Source organism: Panthera onca, chromosome F2 (assembly GCF_046562875.1).
Source record: "Panthera onca isolate mPanOnc1 chromosome F2, mPanOnc1 haplotype 2, whole genome shotgun sequence".
Classification (NCBI taxonomy): domain Eukaryota; kingdom Metazoa; phylum Chordata; class Mammalia; order Carnivora; family Felidae; genus Panthera; species Panthera onca.
In genome coordinates this window covers 55,827,454-55,842,314 of record NC_138356.1, presented here as the reverse complement: position 1 = coordinate 55,842,314, position 14,861 = coordinate 55,827,454, and the positions used below count along the sequence as shown (strand labels likewise).

At 32.7% G+C, this 14,861-nt stretch overlaps 1 protein-coding gene across 1 annotated transcript in view; it reads left to right on the top strand.

The window, feature by feature from the left end:
- The window catches only part of LOC144615073 (uncharacterized), a 430,524-nt gene that overhangs the window by 199,958 nt on the left and 215,705 nt on the right, over positions 1–14,861 (top strand). The gene's annotated exons all lie outside the window — the stretch shown is intronic.

Sequence of the window (14,861 nt, the reverse complement as noted above, 5' to 3'; positions counted from 1 at the left end):
CTTTTTATATTTTGAATATGAAAAACATTTTAAGTTAATTGAATTTATTTTTATATACTTTGTGTGGTTTATTGAATCATTTTATTAATTTACAAAGAAGTACACCATTATAAAAACCTCAGGAAAATTAAACATGATTAAATATAAAATTGCTCTACAAATGATTTTAAGTTGTAAAACATCATTCATGAAAACAATTAAAAATAGAAAAATTAGTATCAGACTTAATTTCAGTTTATTATTTTAAAATTATTTTGCATATAGAAGTGTTCTAATTTGATTTTGAAGGGTCAGTTGGTTAAAATGTACAGTTCAGGGAGCTCACCTATCTTTAGTTACATATAGCTCATACTCTTTTTGCAGTTCATAATTGAGAGACTATTCAGCTATGTTATCTTATTTGGAAACTACCATTATCACAATTTATAAATGTTAAATTAATAAGAGATATATAGGACCTGCTTTTCAAGCTTTCTTATATCTTTGATATTCTGACATAGATAGAAAATACTTTCCTGTACAGAACCCCCATAGTAGTTCTGCCCAGCAGCTTCCCTTAATCTTTGGAAGACGTGGGATGTTTAAACAGCTATATCACAATAGCACGGTAGATTTTGGAATTTCGGTATTAATAGAATCCCATTTTGTGTTTTTTCTAAGTAACTAAGAGAAACAAAACAAGCTGAAGAAGAGCCAATTTTTTCTAGGTCAGCAGCCTGGGACTTCTCCCCATGTCAGGAATCATTCATTTTAGTGATGCAATGTCAGCATAATGCTGATGTTCAAAACGGAACTGTCACAGATGGTACGCTTTAAAATAGAACCTGTGTTGAATACCAATCAGGTTTTATCTTACTGTGGAAAAAATATATAAGAGTAGATCTACTTGAGGCCAAGATTTGAATTCCCACTGATAAAAAGTGGTAAAGGAGTGGTTTGGGTGGCATTTTAAAAACGTCTTTCTATTTATAACACTAATCTCTAGTGATAATATGCATATGTGATGCATTCTGTTAATGTAGGAAATGAAAGAAATATAAGAAAAATGCTTTTTTTAATGTTTATAATTAATAAAATAAAACTATGAACCTTCATAAAGGTTTATATTTAACTACAAGAAAGGAAGCAAAATGAATAAAAACAATTACATATATTTATATTCCTTTTTCAATTGTTATATACTTCCCAGTATTTTTTTCTTATTCACTTAAGTCCTAGAAATAGCCAAGGAAAATATCTAAAGATCTAATTAGATGCCTAATTTACAGAAACAAAGATAGTCCACTTTTAACTCTTGCCTATGGAGATCATAGTTGTAAACTCAGTACACCTTCTTTCCAAATCAAATATTGTTTTTTTCCATTTAAAAAAATTATGGCAGTGTTGTTCATACTGACCTAATAATCTGTGCTTTTAAGAAAAGGAATGCAATGTATGTGAAATGCTTTTTAAGCATATAAATGAAGGAATTATATTAAATTCCCAATTTAATATATAAATTATGCTAATTTATATATTATAAATTATATTAATGTAATTAATACAAATTATATTAAATTCCCAATGTAACCTTTATTGTCTATCGTGATTTTTTTTGGACAAATAATTTATACTTTATGATCTTTTACTTTTCTATAGAATAAGAAACCAATATCTTTTTGACTCAAATAGTTATTTTGCATTGAAAATAAAAGACAGTATATAAAATTCCATTAATTAATATAATAAATCACCAAATTATTATTTGTATGACTATTATTATTCCCATTACATGTTTTTCCTTGTTAACAATTCACTTAAGGTATATTAACTGGTGTATTTTGAGATACAAATTCAAGGAATGCTTATTCCTTATTGTAGCTAGTTATAGGTGTAAAAGAAGAGGGCATTAAAGAATAAGATTTATACAAATAAAACTGCAGAGGTAAACGAATGAATGAATGAATGAATGAATGAATGAAACTGCAAAGGTTCACTTAAGAGAAACAGCCTGAGTTTGGGTCACAGTATGCAAAAAGGGAATGTCACAATCAATCATAAATCATGTCACAGTTAACTCAGAAATCATAAATTTTGATAGGCTTTTTATATTTTACAACTAATTTGGAAATTGGGATGGAGTTGGCAATATAATGAAATAAAGAATCTTACGCATCTTGCTCACTGCCATGTGCTTAGTGTATAACACAGTACTTGGTATATAAAAGGTATTCAATAAAATATTGTCTAAATGAATAAGGGAATCAGTAAGTAAATGACTAAAAATACAAATAAATCAATAGGCCCAAATAAGAACAACTGGAAATGGTGATAAGAAAACCATCCTTACCTCCTCTTTCTTCTTTTCTACTCAAATCCATCCAGAATGCTTTGACTATTCTACTTTATGTATCATGAATTCATTCATTCCTTTCTTTTTCCATTGCTATGGTCTTGACTCAGACATAATATTTCTGAACCACTGTATTTCAGTGGTTTCCTAATTGATTTTATTTTTGGCTCCCTTTTTTATTCATCCCATCAAATGCATTCACACAGTTAATATAATTCTTTGTATAATGTTGATCATTTAAGTTATGCCTATGCCTGAAATCTCTCAATAACACCTCATAAGGAGTCCCAAACCTCTGCAAATTTCACTGATTTATTCAAACATTTTCTCAGGCTTTACTCTCAATCTCAGTGGCACCATTTTCCCATCATACTTTAGAACAAACTGCTGGGGTACTTGCATGGCTCAGTTCGTTAGCCATCCACTTCAGCTCAGGGTTTGTGAGTTCAAGCCCTGCATCAGGCTCTCTGCTGTCATCATAGAGCCTGCTTCAGATCCTCTGCCCCCCTCTTTCTCTGCCACTCCTCTGCTCATGCTCTCTCTCTCCCCCTAAATAAATAAATTTAAAAAAGAAAGAACAAACTGCTTGCAGACACACAAATGTGCCAAGCTTTTCCATTCCTTATTTTTCTATTAATTTCCGTTCCCAAGTATTATCTGCCTCTATACCTTTATCCTTTTCCAGACTATCCCTAATACATTCTTCAAAAAGCATGTCAGATGCTATACATGGATAACATTTAGATCATCCCAAAAGACTCCCTTAATCTTTTGTAAACTTAATATTTTTAAATGACGGGCATCTGGGTGGCTCAGTTGGTTGAGCATTGGACTTTTGATTTTGTGCTCTGCACTGAGGGTGGAGCCTGCTTGAGATTCTCTCTGTCTTCCTCTGCCCCTGCACCTCTCACCCATTCACACTTGCTCTCTTGTTCTCTGTGATGTGTGTGTGTGTGTATGTGTGTATATATATACACATATGTATTTATACACACATATAGAGAGAGAGAGAGAGAGAGACAGAGAGAGAGAGAGAGAGGGAGGGAGAGAGAGGGAGAGAGAACCATTTAAAATATTCACAATTGCTCTTGTTTGAAAGTGTGTGTGTGTGTGTGTGTGTGTGTGTTGAGCACCATTTAAAACAGATTTAAAATATCAAAGAAAATCCGGCACAATATGTAAAATAAATTAGTCCTGACTCCTGGGTGCTCAGTTGGTTGAGCACCCAACTCTTGATTTCAGGTTGGGTCATGATCCCAGGGTCATGGGATAGAGCACTGCATCAGGCCCCACATTGAACATGGAGCCTGCTTAAGATTCTCCTCTCTCTCTCTCTTTTTCCCTCTGCCCCCTCCCTTGCTTGCACTCTCTCTAAAATAAGTTTTAAAAATCAATTAATTAATTAATTAATTAATAATTTAAATAGTCCAATTTTTCACATACAGTCTGTACAATGCACATGAACAATGAAGTATTTCTAATAAGCTCTAAATCCTAGTTGATAACACCTATTATGTCACTCTTCATAATATGATAGAATATTAAGTTGTTCTGTTACAAACACAGTTTTCAGTGATTCAGAAATCAGAAGCGAGGTCACCATGCTAAAACCATGCTCAGTCATTGGTTTTGTTATTTTAGCAGAAAAATATCTTTAGTTTCTAGTTTCTTTTCTGTATCTTCAAGCTACTCTGATAGCAGAATGACAAATTTTATATTTGAAGATATGTGAAGAATCTATGAGTAATGGAGAATTTCTAGTAAAATGAGCAAATTTTGTAGTTACCATTTTATTTATATCATGTGATTGTTTACATCAAAAATTGAATGACTTAACTATCCAATTTTTATCCTTATAAAGAAAACCAAAAAATCCCCAATTAAGAGGCCCCCCCAAAGACCCATTTCTAGGAAATTAAGTGGTTAAAATGGATGGAATACAAAAGGATAGGTGTATTCTGGAGAATCATGACAATTAACATGGACATATGATTACATGTAAAAGGGTTAGTACAGATAATTATAAAGTTAATATCAGTTTTTTAGGGGCACCTGAGTGGCTCATTTGGTTGACCATCTGACTCTTGATTTTGATTCAGATCGTGATCCCAGAATTGTGGGGTCAAGGCCCATGTCAGTCTCCGCTATGAACATGGAGCTGCTTAGGATTCTCTCTCTCCCTGTGCCCCTCTCCCCCGCTCATTCTCTCCCTCTCTCTTGAATAAAAATTAAATTAAATAAAAATATAAAAACATTAATATCACCTTTTTAAATGGATCATTTTCATCATAAAAATAGCAAAAGAATTGAAGGAATAAATAAAGTAAAAGTGGTTTATGAGCATCAATAGATGACGAACAAATCAAGAATTATAATTTGAAGCCTTCCTGTCTTACATTTAGGTCTTTCATCCATTCTGAGTTTATTTTTGTGTCAAATATCTGATTATCTGGATTCCAAATTAAACTTGTTTTCTGTTATTGGATTAAAGAAATTTAAAGGAGTAAAAATGTATTTGAAGAGGGTTAAGAAAATGACATACAAAGTTAAAATCAAGGCACTTATAGTTGAAAACATTTTGGAATATGACATAAAAAATGTATTAAAAGAAAGACAACATCAAAAATGCATAGAACAGAATGTTGTAAAAAGGATATGTAACAATAATGATATATCAGCTATGAGATAAGAATTACATATCTGTTATAGATTCCCATGACTGTTAAGATAATGGTAATTAATTGAAAGATATTGATAAAAAACGAAAAGATTTACGTTTCCTTAATGTAATAAAGGATAAAGGATAATGTAATAATGTAATAAAGGAGCTTATCTTCCCAGAAAATTCTGTAAAGAATGGACAATATAACAAAATACTCCAGGCAGAGATGTAAGCTTAGCTAACCCTAAAATCCCTGCATGTTCAAAAACAGCTGATTGTATGGCCTGATGGTATAAAGCATCCTCAGGACTCGTAGGAACTTGAGATCTTCCTCTCAATGGTTCCTTTAACCTTCCTGGTACTTCCTGACTGTTTTGGAAACCAACTGTCTGTAATTCTGCTTGTACAGTAGGCACAAAAAAAATTCATATGAAAACCTTCTATATATTCCTAAGTGTTTACTATTAGGCTAGATGAATCATGGATCAGACCAAGCAGGACAAAGCGTCAGGCTTCAACCTGGGCCTTTTACCTTTATCATTAAAATATCATTATACTACCAAAGGAAATCCTCACATTCTGTCTTATACTGTGCATTCTTTTTTTTTTTTTTCTTTTATGGACCTTACATAAAAATAATAATAAAAAAGCATCTTAAGAAGCATAGATTTTTCCTGTTTGGGTAACATGGAGTTGTCAAGTTATTTCCATTTTTTAAGAAACTGCCCTAATAATAACTAATTTAATAAACATATACACATTTCTATTACAGTACTTTTTGTAGTATCCCAGTCACATTGTACGTGATATGTTTTTACATTTTGTCAAAACTCAGGTATGAGATATAAACCATGTTTTTCTTTTTTAGAATTTTTATAAAACATTTATTTCTGGGGTAATTTTTGAAAATATTTTTTACATTGCATTTCACTATTTGGATACTTTTGAGTTTATGTTTCATTTTTTAAAAATATCAACCTTCAGTAAATATTCATATTCTTTAAGCAATTTCTCTCTTTAAAGATTATTTAAAGTAGAAAATTACTATGGTACTCATAAACCTGTAAGTCTTATGTAATTGATGAGTATGCCTGAAGGTTCTTAGTTTCTTCCTTTCACTAACTTAAAGCTTTTCACTGTAGGAAAATATGGCATGCAAATTTCAGCCAGGAATATAGCTTGCAGGGACCTGAAAATGTATCCAATTTATCAACAAAAAGTATATATTGTGATATTAACCCCTCTTTTTGGGTCACTTCAGAAAACTGAGACTAATTGCAATGTTATTGAAATTTTCCATTAGTGTTTCATATTTGAAATCTTTTAGTTCACAGATAATGCATTTTTAAGCTATAAAGAAGTCATATGACTAGAGTCTTATAAAAGTTAAGAATCTTAAAATTACATTAGATTTCCAACATGTAAAACAAAGATATTTTGATGGAAATCTGACAGACAAGCAGTTATCATTCTGTGACCAGTGTGCCGGGGTATAATGGGTGAAGTTGAGAAATAGTGACTCAGAGTGAATGAATGTGTGTATGTGTGAAGCTTATGAAATTATAAGCCTTTTAGTTAGGTTAAAGTTTGATATTTAGTATGGCTTGAATGTAAATTTCTGACCTGACAACCTTTAAACTAATTGCTTTTGTAGTCTACTATATTTAAAGCAGACTTTATGAATAAAGTTCTTTCACCTATTCTGAGTCAGTCACCTGTTTATTTGTCAAGTAAACCTGTTGATTTTAGGCAAATTTTAGATGTGTGTGGGTACATATGTGTATAGACTACCGTAAAGGCAGATTGTAACATTTTAACATTGTGTCAGTTTAAATTTTGATTCCAGAGGAATTTTAGTCTCTCAATAGTAAGGATATAAAAGCATATAACATATTTTCTAAAGAAGCTTGTCATTTTAATAGGATATATGTAAAACAAAATGTATAAACATGTCAAGAATAAATTTTAGATGAGGTTGGAAGGAGAAAGACAAAGCTAGATATTTTTTAGTAAGAGTGATATTTGTGTGCATATGTAATTTATGGATTTGAAGGCTGAGTGATTAATGTAAATAAGTACTTATAAAATTATTCTGGCAAACATGATTATTAAAAACTAGGAAACATTAAATACAGGATTATTAAAAACATTGCTTTATAAATTAGAATATGTATGTGAATATTTGTGTAAAGTTGAATAAAATAAGATGGTTAAAACAATTATTGCCCTCTAAAACTGCATGAATATGGTATAATTGGTTACTTGTGGGTGATGGAAGTTTGTTTGTTTTTTTTTTTATTTTGAGATGCTTAATATTTTCTGACTTTCAAAATTGCTTTAATGAGCTTGTGTTACATAAAAAAAATTTCAAAAAGAGTTAGAAACCAATTTTTTTTAAATCTGGTCAATAATGTAAAGTTTTTTTTTCCCTTTCCCTAAATGATAGATAACTTCTATAATATGGAGCAAATATAGCAGAAAGAATTTATAAAAATGTTCTTACAAACATCATTACCAAATACCTAGAAATATTAGGGATTGGTTTATTAGAATATTGTATGTAATACAAAATAAGATACTTGTATGTGGTTGCACATGAATTTGTATAAGAGTAGAATAGAATAAAGTGAATGGAAAAAAGTATTATTGTGGGCACCTGGGTAGCTCAGTTGGTTAAGTGTCTGACTCTTGATTTCAGCTCAAGTCATGATCTCACAGTTCATGAGTTTGAGCCCTGCATCGGGCTCTGTGCTGTCAGCAGGGAGCCTGCTTGAGATCCTCTCTCCCTCTCTCTCTGCCCCCCCCCCCGCTCATGTGCTTTCTATCTCAAAATAAATATTTTTTTAAAAAGAAAAAAAATATTATTGTAAAGTAGATTTATGTGTGTATAGACTTATAGTATTAGTTATTTCTCAGTGGTGGAGTTGATGTGACTTTTGGTACTTATATACTGTATTCTAAGTTTTACAAAATTGCCACAACGAAATGGTATTTCATGTCATTAGAAACATATCAAGTTAAAAGTTTGTGCCCAGATGATTTTAAACGTTTTTTATTTAAATTTTACTTAGTTAACATGCAATGCAATATTAGTTTCAGGAGTAGGATTCTGTGATTCCTCACTTACATACAACACATAGTGCTCATCACAACAAATGCCCTCCTTAATATCCATTACCTGTCTTGCCCATCTCCCACCCAACTCCCTCCATTAACCCTTCAGTTCATTCTCTATCATTAAGAGTCTTTTGTGGTTTGTTTCCCTCTCATCTCTCCCCTGCCCCTTCCCATATGTTCATCTATTTTGTTTCATAAATTCCACATGAGTGAAATCATATGGTATTTGTCTTTCTCTGATTGACTTTGCTTACTATAATACATTCTAGTTCCATCCACTTCATTGCAAATGGCAAGGTTTCATTATTTTGATGGCTGAGTAATATTCACCACCTCACAAGTAACAGATAACTCTCATACTATGACACACTGTGACAATCCACCAACCAAATTCCCTTTTTCTACTCCAGGGTTCATCTTTAGACACTTCCCTTACATACTCAGTACCTTCTGTGTTATTCCACCTAACGATTTCTGGCTAAGGAAGCTATGCAGGACTTGTGTAGGACAGCTGGAAAGTGCAAGATATTAATGTTTTAGAGATTAGTCACTAAGGGGTAGGGATCAGTAAGTAATTTTTCTCTTCCTCACCCCTCCAGGAACAACTCTGAGCTGTTTCAGAAGTTTCTCAGAGAGTCCCCAGCAGGATTGAGCCTAATTACCATAGGGGAAACCTCGTTATACTTTTAATTAGCTTGTTTCCTTTCTCTTTGCTGCTTTTTTTACTCCATCATAGTATTTCCTGAATTTACCTTACAAAAGACTTCTTGACTCAGGATCTACTTTAACACACCCCAAACTAAGATACATACTACACAATGTCAATCTGGTTTTGGTCTTTTACAAATATGCTCTTCAGTAGCTGAATGGGTATACAAACTGGTACATCCAGACAATAAAATATTCGTCTGTGCTAAAAAGAAATGAGCTATCATGCCATGCAAAGGCATGGGAGAATCTTAAATGCATATTAGTAAGTGAAAGAAGCCAATCTGAAAAGGCTATATACTTTATGATCCCAACTATATGACACTTTGGAAAAGCTGAAACTATAGAGACAATAAAAAGATAAGTGGATGCTAGGGTTTGAGGGGGAAGGATGAATAGGTGGAGAACAGACAATTTTTAGGTCAGTGAAAATACTCTCTGTGGTGATACTATAATGGTCTATACACGTGATTATATATTGTCTAAAACCATAAAATGTACACCATCAAGAGTGAACACTAATGTTAACTATGGACTTTGGGTGACATGATAAAAGTCATTGGAACAAAGTACCATCCTGACTGGGGACATGTATAATGGGAGAGTCTATGTATATGTGGGAGCAAGGAGCACATGGGACATCTCTGTACATTCCTCTCAATTTTGCTGTGAACCTAAAACTACTCTAAACTATTTTTCCTTAAAAAACAAGAAAAAATTACAAAAAACAAATTTCAGTGTTCTGTATCATTAGTCCACCTAAGTCACCAATACATACAGCCATACTTTATATATTCTTCATGGCTCAGAACTGCCCCATCTCTGAAATTATACCCCCAAACTGTACCCTTCAGTCTTAACTGTTTTTTTTTCTGATAAAAATATAGATACTTTTGACCATAGTTTGTGATGCTCTTAAAAAGGTATTTGCAGAAGTTTTTAAAAGATGAGATTGTGGGGAAGAAATGATACATTGAAGTCCATAAAATGTTTCTCTTGGTTACTTTGGACTAGTTGACATTTGAGATTTTCTTTATTTGAACTTCTCTGATATAAAAATAACAACACACAGGTAACCACTGTCCAGAATTATAAAAAGAGCTATGAACTTTTTCCATGTTTTATTCATATAGCATGTTCATAAAATGTACATCTAGATAATTTGGTTTTTCCATTGTTATTTTTTTATTATTCTACATGTGAAATATACAATGTTAGATAAAATGTATTTTCCTTATTTTCCATTATTACTCTATATGTGAAATATGCAGTATTAGGGGCACCTGGATGGCTCAGTCGGTTAAGCAGCCAACTCTTGATTTTGGCTCAGGTCATGATCTCAGGCTCAAGCCCCATGTCAGCCTCTGTCCTGGGCATGGAGCCTGCTTAAGATTCTCTCTCTCCCTCTCCCTCTGCCCTTTCCCCACTCGCATGCACACATACATGCGGTCTTTCTCTCTCTTTCACTCTCTCTTTAAAAAAAGTGAAAGAAATATGTGATTTTAGATAAAATTCATTTCCTATTTCCCCCAAAAGCAAATGTAGTTTATTTGTGTGACTTTGATAGATGTTCCTTAAGCTTCACTGGAGGTATATGATTTCCTTTTCTCTGAATTCTCAGTCTTGTTTCACTTTGTAATTATTTGGGGTCAGAACACTGACAAAATTGAATTATTTGGGACCTTGATTCTTTCCCAAAACTGAAGAAAAATTTTGATCTTAAGAAAGATAGCTACTTAACTATAAAGGATATTTTATTTATGGTCCATGGATTCATAGCCTCTAGTATCTCTTTCAGGTCTTTGCTTTCTGTAATGCATGATCTTTTGAAAGTTATTGCAACCTTCAACCTAACAGATTTTATTTTTACTTGTAGTCCTTCTGATTCAACTAACATGAATGTAATAATTTGAAGTGCATGCCAGGCATTATTCCTTGAATTATCAGATATGCCAGGCAAGTATAGGGATTAGAATGTGAACCTTTGTTGTAGTAGTGAACAGGTGACCTTTCTTTACCATGTTATACAATAATTTAAAACCTTAATTTAAAAACTAAAACAAACAAATAATAAAATGTACGTGTTGCTACATGTGTCTACTTGCTTTTCTTTTCAACCAAATGAACCTATATAAAGATATTTATATCATGTTTGCATCATTTAGATTGAAATGCAGATATAGAGTAAGGAAAACTTTATGAAAATGTAAATATAACCAAAATCTTATATATACAGCATTTATGTAATTGCAAAAGTGCTAATATTTATATGGAGTGTTATATGTTGAATTGTGTCCCCCAAAAGAGAGCCTAAATCCCCGTACAAATCTATGAGCTTAATATAAAAAAGGGTCTTTGGAGATGATCAAAAAAAGATGAAGTTGTTAGGTAGGTCTATCCTGATACTGGTTTCATTACAGGGGAAATTTGGACACAAAGGTAGACATGGATAGAGGGAAACTGAGGTGAAGACACACAGCAGACATCGTCTGTAAGCCAAGGAATGCCTAAGGCTACCAGAAACTAGGAAAACAGGCATGGGTCAGTGTCTCCCTCAAAACCCTGATAAGGAACCAACCCTGCTGATACCCCGATTTCAGACCCAGTCTCCAGAACTGTGTGACAATAAATTTCCAGTGTTTAATTATTTTTAATGTTTATTTTTGAGAGAGAGACACACACAGATTGAGAGTGGGGGAGGAGCAGAGAGAGGGAGACAGAATCTGAAGCAGGCCCCAGGCTCTGAGCTGTCAGCACAGAGCCCAACATGGGGCTGGAACTCATGAACCAGGAAATCATGACCTGAGCGGAAGTTGGACTCTTAACTGACTGAGTCACCCAGACGCCCATAAATTTCCATTTTTTAAACCACCCAGTTTATAGTATTTTATTACAACAGTTCCAGGAACTAATATATAGACTCATGTTAAATAAATTTCCTATTAATGGAATTTATGTGTAGCAACCTTAGGAGGAGATTATGTGCAGATTAAGTTTAAATGTACATACTTATTTTATGCTATACTATATAACTATACTTCTACTATACATTTACTATATAATATGCTTATACACTATAAGTGTATGTATATGTGATATGATTATATTACTTTACATTTTTATATATATACATACACATATGGGGTTACATTTTTTGTGTTCGTATTCTGTTCCACAGTGCTGGCTGCTATTAAAACATGTATTAAGATAAAAGTTAAGGGGCACCTGGTGGCTCAGTTGGTTAAGCATCTGACTGGGTCATGATCTCGATCTCACATTCCTGAGTTCAAGCCCCACATCAGGCTCTCTGGTGTCAGCACAGAACCCACTTCAGATCCTCTGTCCCCCTCTTTTTCTACCCCTTCCCCCCATCAAAAATAAATAAATATTTTTAAAAAAAGATATGACTTAGGACTAGAATCAAGAATCTAAGTGCTTATGTGAAAATACTGAGAAAATTTAATATTGTTATTCAACTTTCCCTAATATAACCTTTATGGGGTGGATATTCTTATTTTCCATTTGTCAGTGTAGAAACTGAGGCATAAAAAAAAACACCTTAAACTCTTCAAAATAACTTAGTTTATATTAAGTGGCAAAGTTAATGTCCTCACATGGTGCAATTTCAAAAGCTTCCTTCTAAGCTACCAAAGCATCCCTGACTCCCTCCACTCCTAAGATGAGCCATTATGTATAAGAACCTATTTGTAAATATGCTTAGTGAAAATTCTGAAAAAAAATCTATAAAACAACATCTTTACTCCTAAAGTCCAAGAAATCCATTTCCTAATTTCCCACCCCACAAGAAATGGCAGCTTTTTTTATACTTATAGATGATTCATTCAACACAGTTATCACAGACAAGTGCTTTTGAGCCATTCCCTAATTTAACTTTACTAATTAATATTGTACATCAATACAATAACTTTGTATATGTTGTATATTACAGTAAGGTCAACTATCTCTTTAAAAAGTCATACTCTTTTGTGTTGGGCCTTTAGACCTGCCTGGGAAATTATCATCTTTATTTCATGGAGTTTGTACATGTACTTTAAATTTGATGTTTCTTACCTTACTGCTTCAATATTCGTAACATTTTAGTTACTGCTGCACACTTTTTAACTACAATACATTTATCACATGCTTTGATTACAATATTTATAAGTATATTCTGTTTCACAAAACTATCTTCTACTAAAACATGATTTAGGAGTGATAGGACCAGAAATCTAATCCTGAAAAGTGGAAGAGGACAGCTAACCTTCAGCAGTGGCAAGGCACAACTAAGAACTCTTGTGTATGAAGCAGGAATATTCCACCACTCTTCGTGTGCTCTTGATACTTCCCTGTAGAGTCCAAGATCAGCTATATATCATATCAAGCAAAAGTGACCTTTTAATATAAAATAATACATTTTTCCATTTACTCAATATATGTTGGGTATAGCACTTAGGAGTCATTTACCAATTAATAAAATGGATTTTATGGCACACAATATAAATGAGCTTTAAAAATAGTATTATAATAATTAAATTATTTGTTCTATTTGAATCTGAGAAATCTTACATAAAAAATATTTTTAGAAATGCTATTTTGTTTTCCTGATGCACTGAAGAGTACTATTTAAAACTTAAAAATCACTTAGAATGCTGTAAATTGCACAATTAACTAAGAGCAATAACATGAAAAACACATTAAAAGTATGATAATATTTATGTGAGTAAACTTAAATGAATTTCTTATAATGGAATTTAGACATAAATCTAAAGAAGAGAAAATGTGGTCATGGGGAATATGATACTAATTAATGAATATAGAAGATACTTACCTTCTTCAAAATGATTCCAAGAATTTTGGTGCAGAGGAAATTAATTCTACATATAGAGAGAATATATAGATACAAGTAAATATATATGTTAAAGGAAATTTTTCTGCCTAGAGCAATTAAATATGGAATATTAAAGTAATTTTATACCTTACATAATATTCTCTAATATCAAACATATTTGTATATTTATAAGTTTATTTATTTATTTTGAGGGGAGAGGAGCAGAGAAATAGGGAGAGAAAGAATCCCAAGCAGGTTCCACACTGTTAGCACAGAGCCTGACACAGGACTCGATCTTGAGCACTGTGAGATCATGTCCTGAGCCGAAATCAAGAGTTGGACACTTAACTGACTGAGCCACCCAGGTGCCCCATGTATATTTATAAACTTTATTTAGTAAGGGATAGAATAGGCTTCATAGCTCAGGGGTTAGAGCACTGCTCTTGTAATAAGGGACAGAATAGGAAATATGAGAATGCAGTTAAAATTAGTAAGATTAAATACTAAGATAGTCTATTTTTATTTAATTGAGCAATTATCTACTTTCAAGTTTGTTTGTTTTCTACCCTGTGCAATCATCATGTCCAATTCATGCATGGAATATTTGGAACATGTGGTACCTTTTAAGTTAATGTATCCTCTAGTGTTTAGGGGCTATAGTCATCTCTCTTCTGGAGACAGAGGGAATAGAGGTTTGTTTTTGTTTTTTTAATCTTCAAATATACCAGTTTAAAAGTTGGATATTATTTTTTATTGTACCTAAGCACTAGCATCATCTAATAATTAAAAATTACATTCTCTTCTGCATAGCAAAACCTCTACTCACCACTTTATCATCTTTCTTTTCTCTATACTCCCCTTCTCCATCGAGGAAGTCACCCTTTCTGACCCTGAAAGTTTTTAATGTACCTTCTACAGATAATCTGTTATTGTTCCCTCAGTTTACTGAAATTTTTAAAGTTTACTTCCTATGCTTTACCACAGCATCAATTCCCATGGTATTTAAGAGACCTCATTTTCATGGCCTCTCCTACCTTGGAGAAAACACATATGCCTCTAATATATGCACTGACAATGAGGAACTGGATAGTTCACAGAACATTGGCAAATATGCTACTGTATTTCAGCTTCTTCAGGTTTAAACAGAGAACAGGAGAAAAGTTGTTCCATTGTCTATTCTGTTTCTCATAATCAATTATGAACAGAGGGTTATG